Source organism: Anguilla anguilla, chromosome 6 (genome assembly GCF_013347855.1).
Source record: "Anguilla anguilla isolate fAngAng1 chromosome 6, fAngAng1.pri, whole genome shotgun sequence".
In the NCBI taxonomy this organism is placed as follows: domain Eukaryota; kingdom Metazoa; phylum Chordata; class Actinopteri; order Anguilliformes; family Anguillidae; genus Anguilla; species Anguilla anguilla.
Genome location: NC_049206.1, coordinates 2,667,504 through 2,676,689, shown reverse-complemented (window position 1 = coordinate 2,676,689; position 9,186 = coordinate 2,667,504). Strand labels below are relative to the sequence as shown.

General features: G+C 47.2%; 1 long non-coding RNA gene across 1 annotated transcript; it reads left to right on the top strand.

Annotated features, from left to right (window-relative positions):
- The first annotated feature begins 2,026 nt into the window (after positions 1-2,026).
- LOC118228961 lies at positions 2,027-6,455 on the top strand. Its single transcript, XR_004765576.1, has 3 exons — positions 2,027-2,065; positions 2,692-2,810; positions 6,275-6,455. It is a non-coding gene; the product is annotated as an uncharacterized LOC118228961 (long non-coding RNA).
- The last annotated feature ends 2,731 nt before the right edge of the window (positions 6,456-9,186 follow it).

Here is a 9,186-nt window from a genome sequence, read left to right as displayed (position 1 = left end):
TAGTTTCTGTTATGTTTCTGCAGAGTGGTGAAGGCCCTAGCCATCACCTCTATTCTTCTGATACGAAATATATAATGGTACAGTAAAATACTCCAGCTATTTTGATATTTCCTCCGAGTGGGGGCTTGTTTACACATTTATTGAACTATGTAATAAATGTATCTCTTAATGTGTTGGGAAATTAAATAAAACATGTTTTATTGTGCACAAGAAATTACTGTTGGTTCATTATCCCTTTCATACCCCCTTTCTACTTCCCATGTAATCTTCCAAAGATCTTTGGTCAACTTTCGGGAAGAAAAAATATATAAAAAGCTGTGCATTTCTGCATAGGACTTTGGGTTTGGATACTCACATGCCTGTGACCCTGACCAGGATAAGCAGGTATAGATAATGGATAGATGGAGGATGGATACTCTCCTACCATATACAGTGCCCTCCAGCATTACTACCACCCACAGTTACCATGGATTGTAAGCTCTGCTATTGTGGCGGATCTGAAATGGAATGCAAAATAAAGCAAATCGGCATAATTTTTTGGGAAAACATGTAAATGCAAGGGGCTATTTATAGCGCAAATACATGTGCGACGAAACAGAATATTTCATATAGAGGAATCGGGGAAGTGCCCTTCCGCGTAGGCGTGGGGTGGGGGGGGAGGTGTGAAAGAAGCAACAGCTATTCATTGAACTGCAAGCGGTGCTCAAATTCTGTTTTGTCGCACACATATTTGCGCTATAAATAGCCCCTTGTTTTTACATGTTTTCCCAAAAAATTACGCCGATCGACGAAGATGAATGTTGATCCCGCGCTGCAGGACATAGATTTCCTGTCGTTGCAGGAGTGGCCTCAGCAACGACAGAACAGTCCAACTCCCTGATAATGCTGCAAATCTGGAGTCGATCTGGAGAAAAGTAAGTAAAAATAACTCTGTAAATACAAATATATATAAAACACCCACAATGTGAGTCAATTTACAAAATTTAAAATAAAAAAATACCTCATCCTTTTACAGAGCAAAGGCACAAATGAGGCTAACTACTGCAATAAAAGATTAATGAATAAATGAATTCATTCAAATTATAAATTGTATTACAAAGAAAATTCGAACTAAAAAGACCTATAAAATAAAAACGTTATTCATGGTGTGGAAGAAAACATGATTGTGGCAAACACGTCTGCCACAGGCCACCGAAGTGGCTTTCCTTGGGGCCCTCCACCACAGAGACACAGGGAGATGATGTTCAAGCAGTCCAGGTTTATTTTTACGAGGGTTTGGCAAGGTGGTACAGCCAAATGAGCAGATCTTAAACCCTGTCATGACAGAGAGCTCCCTGTGTGAGTGGGGATGGCAGATTTAACCTGTGCGCAGTGATTACTTCACTACGCACAGGTGCAGCCACTCCTGTTCCTGGGTCCAATTAGCCTGGCCAATTATCTAATTCTTAACCAATTATCCAATTGGCCAGGTCTAATTAGCTTGACCCAGGGCAGGTGTGGCTATAATAAAACAAGTAGGCACGAGGCATTCATGTAGTGAAATCTATCATTTTGGCTTGTATACTTTCTGCTCTTGTGCTGTCTATGTAGGCAGTGAAGTTTACTGTCAGTCTGTGGTCTCAGTAAAGTGTGAACTCTGTCTTGTCTTTTCAGGAGAAACTCAGGACTGCACTGGCTCCACTGCAGGAGAAGCTAAAAGCCTTTAATGCAGTGAAACTAGTCTGTGATCAAACAGCAGAGCACGTTGAGGTACTGTACTGAAGCCTTTAAATCACAGTGTTGAAAATGCAGCAGTGGATTGTGCTGAAATGATGGTGAATAATATTTATTCCAGAGCCAGGCCCAGCGCACAGAGAGACAGATAAAGATGGAGTTTGAGAAACTTTAGCAGTTCCTGAAAGATGAAGAGGCAGCCAGGATCGCTGCACTGAGGGAGGAAGATCAGTCAGATGAGTCAGATGATGAAGAAGAAGATTGAGAAAATGACAGAAGAGATATCATCCCTTTCAGAACTAATCAGAGCCATAGAACAGGAGCTGGAGCTGAAGACATCTCATTCCTGCAGGTAAGACGTGTCATAATCACACACAAAACATGTTTATCAAGATACTCAAATGGGAATATATTACAATGATACAGTTTTTATAGTCTGAGTATTGGTTATAGTAATAAAAATCAGCTCTTATCCACTTATTTCAGAGCTACAAAGACGTGAAGAAACATGCTCCTCCAGCCTTTCTCTCTTTGCAATCTTTTAATCTCCTCTTCCTTTCTCTGTTCATTTTTAATGTGAGGGGTAGTTCACTAGTACTGTAGCATTTCACCAATCATGAGTAAAATGGGACCAGATGGAAAAAAATGTTACATTCATACCTAAATGAGTTATCATATGAATTTATAAAATGATTGTATGTAGTATATTATGTTGATCATAATGATTAACATCATTATAATCATCATATATATTACAGGTAATCAGTGATAGAATATAAATCCCCCCCCTCCTGTGTGAGTGTGTCCCTCAGTGGGGTCGGGCTGCTTCATATCTGGCAGCCAGTGGGGCTGTGTGGCAGAACGCTGGGAGGGATGGAGCCATTTTCTAACAGAATTAGGATCTAATGTTGCTGCTGATAATCTTTATGGTAATGAAGCCACGCCCACAGCACAAGTGTCTCCTGAATATTATTGCAGAGCCCAGTGCACACTGGCGGATCCAGAGAAGGTCTCAGGAGCACTGATTGATGTGGCCGAGCACCTGGGCAATCTGAAGTACAGAGTGTGGGAGAAGATGCTGGGGACTGTTCAATACAGTGAGTACTGGAGGCAGGGAGCTCCACATTGTCACTGTACAGGGGGAATCTTCAGCATCCTTTCCACAAGCTGATAAAGCCAGTCAGGGTCATATTGGTCCTGTTTGTGCAAGGGCCCTGTGTAAGCAGTAAATATGAAAATAATATGGCAAAGACGTAGTTAGAATTAGATGTGCAGAGCCAAATAAGCATGTCGTGGCAAGGTTATTCCCAGTGAGAAATTGCAAAAAGGCTTAATATTTCCAGGTGCAGTGTTCAGTACACACTCAGGAAGGTCCAGCTGATGGGCAGTAATGTTAACAGGAGAAGACCAGGAAGATCAGGAGGCAGTAGACAAATATCTTGTGGTCTCTAGCAAAAGAAACCGTTCTTGTCGCAATGTTTACTTGTCCCCACACATCTAAGCCTAACTCCTTCTTCTTTGCCATATTGCTTGAAACGTTGGTGCGTATTTTACATGCACTAATATGGCAAAGAATGAGTTTAGATATGCGGAGCTTACTGGCACTACAGGGTAAGAGTATTAGGCTCTCCCACCCCTCCAACTGCTTCGCAGAGTAAATTCTCCTCTTAGAATAACCAGCATGATGAGGTTTATCCATATAAGAAATAGGATTTATTTCTGCAGAAAGAGTTCGGTACCTACACACAACAAGATGGATAAGCCAGAACTGAAGAAAACAGGGACGGTCCCTGCTTTTAATAGAAAAAAGTGTTCTAACGATAACATACATAATTCTGTGTCTACTTGGTATGTGGTTGTGGTGTGGGGATGGCTGGTTTAAGCAGCCACACCTGCCCTGGGTCAAGCTAATTAGACCTGGCCAATTGGATAATTGGTGAAGAATTAGATAATTGGCCAGGCTAATTGGACCCAGGAACAGGAGTGGCTGCACCTGTGCGTAGTGAGGTAATCACTGCGCACAGGTTAAATCTGCCATCCCCACCCACACCAGGGAGCTCTCTGTCATGACAGGGTTTAACATCTGCTCATTTGGCTATACCATCTTGCCAAACCCTCGTGGAATAAATGTGGACTGTTTTAACATCATCTCCCTGTGTCTCTGTGCTGGAGGGCCCCAAGGAAAGCCACTTCGGTGGCCTGTGGCAGGCGTGTTTGCCACAGTGGCGCCCAACGTGGGGCTCCTCCGGCACAGCAAAGAGGCACAGGAGGGCCAGCCAGGAAGCACACTGGAGGAGGGGCGGCTGAGGTGTTCCCGACAGGGCTTCAGGTGGATCCTCCGGGCCAAAAATGGGGAGCTGAAGATGACCAGGGAGGGGAAGGAGGCAATCCTCAGCTGGGATGCTGAGGAGCTGCACCTGGCCGAGAAGGCAGGTCAGCGACGGGCGGTGCACGAGAGGTGGTCGCGCCGTGAGCTGGACTTGGCCGGGAAGGCGGGTCAGCCACGGGCGGCGCACGAGCGGTGGCCGCGCCGTTTTGCTTCCTTTCTCGTCCGTTTTGGGTGTTTTTAGTTCTTTGTTTTGGCCTGGTTGGTTTGCCCGGAGCCCATGAGGGGATAAGCCTGCAGCCGCCTGCCAGCAGAGCCGACTGGCGGCCACCACAGCCACGAGGGTTCCTGGTCCCCAGCACCACACGGCCAGTCCACCAGCCCACCGGCCCAGCCACCCCGCCACGGCCCCTGGAACAGCCCGGGCCGGTGACGCCCCCACCAGCCAGCGGAGCGGCCCAGGACTTCCCGTGCTCCGGGAGGGAGGAGGAAGAAGGGCTGCCTTGTCGTCAGAAGGAGGGGCACAGCATGTACTGGACTGTTCCGGGGCCACCCACCCTGACTTTTTTTTTTTTTAGCGTGTTTAGAGTTTTTATTTTTATTTGTCTTTTGCTTTGTTGGGAGTGCGGGGGTGGGGGGGGGTAGGCTTCGGCCAGTGATTCTCCCTGGCCTTAGTTTGGCGTTGGGGGTATGTGGTGTGGGGATGGCTGGTTTAAGCAGCCACACCTGCCCTGGGTCAAGCTAATTAGACCTGGCCAATTGGGTAATTGGTGAAGAATTAGATAATTGGCCAGGCTAATTGGACCCAGGAACAGGAGTGGCTGCACCTGTGCGTAGTGAGGTAATCACTGCGCACAGGTTAAATCTGCCATCCCCACCCACACCAGGGAGCTCTCTGTCATGACAGGGTTTAACATCTGCTCATTTGGCTATACCATCTTGCCAAACCCTCGTGGAATAAATGTGGACTGTTTTAACATCATCTCCCTGTGTCTCTGTGCTGGAGGGCCCCAAGGAAAGCCACTTCGGTGGCCTGTGGCAGGCGTGTTTGCCACAGTGGTTAATACATAATCGTAAAGAAAGATTTAACAAAGTAAATGATTGGCTATGTCTAGTCATATAGCATGAATCCTGAATAAGCACACGGTGACCACTTAGTCTTAAACAAGTCAGAAATAATAGTTTAGTTTTTAATCTATCAGTTACGTTCAGGGTCCTGGCCAGCATGGCATCATAGTTGGTTCCTCCCTGACAGGATGGCAGGGGGAGGATGAGGAGGAAAGCCAAGCTCACCTGTTTGGACTTCTGGAAATGCATAAGCGACATAGAGATATAAGACACACGCACATGCACACGCACACAAACACGCATGCACACGCACACGCACACACACACACAGACAAACGTACATGCAGTATTTCTAACTTATTCTTGTCCTTGGGAGGTTCGCTGCTTGGAGACAGAGGGGCCCTGCTGCAAGACCTGGGAATTTAGTGTTGCACAGACTTCTAGTTATGCTAGAGAGAACTCTCCTCCCTTCAGCAAACTGAATGGACAGACTACAGGTGGCCAAATACTTTTGGCCTGTACAGTATTTTTGTGGCTATAATGATTCTGTATAATGGTTTTGTGATACTCAGTTTATATTATTAGGAGTGTCATGGTTCTGTGTTCCTGTCTGTGTTTCCCTTGTTGGGCCGCCAGATGGCGGCACTTCTGTTTTGTGTCCTGCTCCCCCCTGTTTAATTGTATGATTGTTTTCAATTGTCTAATCATTGTTTTCTGGCTGTCTCGTTTTCCCTTCCCTCTCTGTGGCCTGATTGTTCATGGTGCCCTCCTGTGTCTCGTCAGTGTCTCGTCTATTTAAGTTCCCTTCTCCTGGACTCAGGTGCTGGATCCTTGTTGGTCGTTTGGTTGCGTGTCTTTGATCGTGTTCCTGCCCAGTGTGTACCTGCCATGTTCTGTTTCCACGCGCTTTTGGATTTTGGATTTTCTTTGTTCAGTGTTTTGAAGTTTACCTTTGTTTGTTGAGAGTTGCCCTGCGAGGCCTTTTGTTCCCTTGTGTTCCCTTTTTATTAAGTAAAATCTTTTGTTCTGACCCTTTTGGAGGTTGAGTTTTTCCCCCTCCGCATTTGGGTCCTAACCCCACGCACGCATCCTGACAAGGAGCCCATTGTGTCTGATGGTTTCTCTTTATGCAGATCAGTGCTGACGTCTCATTCTCTGTCCCTTCAGCTCCTGTGACTCTGGACCCAAACACAGCACATCCCAAACTCTCACTGTCTGAGGATCTGACCAGGGTGAGACTCAGTGGTGAGAGACAGCAGGTTCCTGATAATCCAAAGAGATTTGATGAGTGGTCGTTTGTGCTGGGCTCTGAGGGATTCAGCTCAGGGAGACACTGCTGGGATGTAGAAGTGGGGGATGAGAACTGTGTGGTGGGTGTGGTTAAAAAATTATCGACCCGTATCGCTTCTAACCTTTCTGTCCAAAACCCTTGAACGAGCAGTTCTTAAACAACTAACCTCTTTTCTCCATCAGAACAACCTGCTAGACCCTCACCAGTCTGGCTTCCGATCCGGGTACTCAACAGAGACTGCGCTCCTAGCTGTGACGGAGGCACTTGCTACTGCAAGAGCCTCACGCCTCTCCTCTGTCCTGATCCTTCTTGACCTGTCTGCAGCTTTCGACACGGTCAACCATAAAATACTCCTCTCCACCTTGGCTGGGATGGGAATCGCCGGGACTGCCCTGTCTTGGTTCGCTTCCTGTCTTGCAGATAGGACCTACCAGGTCACCTGGAAGGGGTCTGCCTCTGCTTTTCATCCACTTGTTACGGGAGTGCCGCAGGGATCTGTACTGGGTCCTCTGTTGTTCTCCTTATACACCAGATCTCTTGGTTCAGTTATTAATTCACATGGCTTATCCTATCATTGTTATGTAGATGACAAACAACTCTTCTTTTCTTTCCCCCCCTCGGCCACACAGGACAATGATAAGATCTCTTCCTGCCTGGCTGACATCTCCACCTGGATGGCCAGCCACCATCTGAAGCTCAACCTCAACAAAACTGAGCTGCTCTTCTTCCCGTGCAAGACCTCCTTACTTCGTGAGCTCTCAATCACGGTTGAAGGCACCACAGTGACTGCCTCTCACTCTACCAAGAGCTTGGGGGTGGTCCTGGATGACAAACTGGACCTCAAGGAGCACATCAAGGCAACATCACGGTCCTGCAGATTCCTTCTGTACAACATCAGAAGGATTCGACCATACCTGACGACGCACTCCACCCAGCTGCTCGTCCAGTGACCTCTCGCCTTGATTACTGCAACTCTCTCCTTGCAAGCCTGCCAGCTTGTACCATACAGCCACTACAGATGATTCAGAATGCCGCTGCCCGACTCATCTACAACCTCCCCAAATTCTCCCACGTCACTCCTCTGCTGCGTTCACTCGACTGGCTACCGGTCGCCGCCAGGATCGGGTTCAAAGCCCTGACCCTTGCCTACACTGCTGCCAACAGGACAGCCCCCATCTACTTGCAGGACATGACTCAATTCTATGTGCCTGCTCGACCACTCCGCTCTGCGGCAGCAGGGCGCCTTGTAACACCTCCCACCCGCCCAAAGGGATCACAGAGCTTCTCCACCCTAGCTCCCCAGTGGTGGAACGAACTCTCCGTCCCTCTCCGAACCTCCTCCTCACTACCCATCTTCTGCCGTGGCCTGAAGACTCATCTCTTCAGACTATACCTAGACTAACCACCACCACGCTGTATATTTCACTCAATAGAATACAATAGCTGTACAAAATAAGTATTGTACCTTACTGAACCTGTGTTTAGCAGTTGTCTATGACCATGAAATGCACTTTTCGTATGTCGCTTTGGATAAAAGCGTCTGCCAAATGAATGTAATGTAATGTAAAGAGTCTGTCAGCAGGAAAGGGGCTGTGTATCTGAGCCCAGCAGGAGGAGTGTGGGGTTTACAGCTGCTCTGTGGGACATACGCAGCCGTGACCTCCCCAACTACAGACCTCACTGTGCAGAGGAAACTCCAGAGGGTCAGAGTGCAGCTGGACTGGGACAGGGGGGAGGTGTCATTCTCTGACCCCAGTGACAACACTCTCTACACTTTTAAACACTCTTTCACCGAGAGAGTCTTTCCATTCTTCAATCCTGGTTCTCTACAGTTCATTACATTACATTACATTACATTACAGGCATTTGGCAGACGCTCTTATCCAGAGCGACGTACAACAAAGTGTATAACCATAACCAGGAACAAGTATGATGAAACCCCTAGAGTGAAGTACCGGTCTAAGTGCAGGGAACAACCGCATAGTTCAACTTGGACCCTGAGGGTTAAACTGATTAAAACTAACACAACGAGAACGGCAACAACGCAGTCTATGGAAAAAATACAAGCAGTAGTTAAGACAGTTAATGCACCTGTCACCTATGAAACAGCTGCCTAGTTACAACCCTAAGCTTAGTCATTTACAGGGGGGTAGGGAGGGATGGGGAGAGGTGCAGCCTGAAGAGGTGAGTCTTCAGTCGTCGTTTGAAATGGGTCAGTGTCTCAGCTGTTCTGACCTCCACGGGGAGGTCATTCCACCATCGTGGGGCCAGAAGAGACAGGAGACGTGTTCTGGAAGTGCAGGTGTGAAGAGGGGGAGGTGCTAGGCATCCTGAGGTAGCAGAACGGAGGGATCTGGCTGGCATGTAGGGTTTGAATATCTTGTGGAGGTATGCTGGGGCTGATCCCTTGACTGCCTGGTATGCTAGGACAAATGTTTTAAATTTGATGGGAGCTATAACAGGCAGCCAGTGGAGGGTAGTGAGCAGGGGAGCAGTGAGCAGTGAGTTCTGTCCACTGAAGGTGTCTGTAAGGGTGGAATAGTGCTGTGGTTTGTGTGCAAGGATCAGATGAACAGGCTGCTTCTTTCACTTTGATTAATGAGAAAAAAATATCTATTACGATGTTTTCTTTAATTATTTAAAAATATAGATCCATGATGAATGTCTCTTTGTAACCTCATGATGTCAATGTTGGAACTGGTTTGTGTGTAATCAGTTGAATTGTAATAAATGCACCAGTGGAATCACTCCAGAGTGCTGCTCTTTTCCTGACCCGTCACCAGTGTGT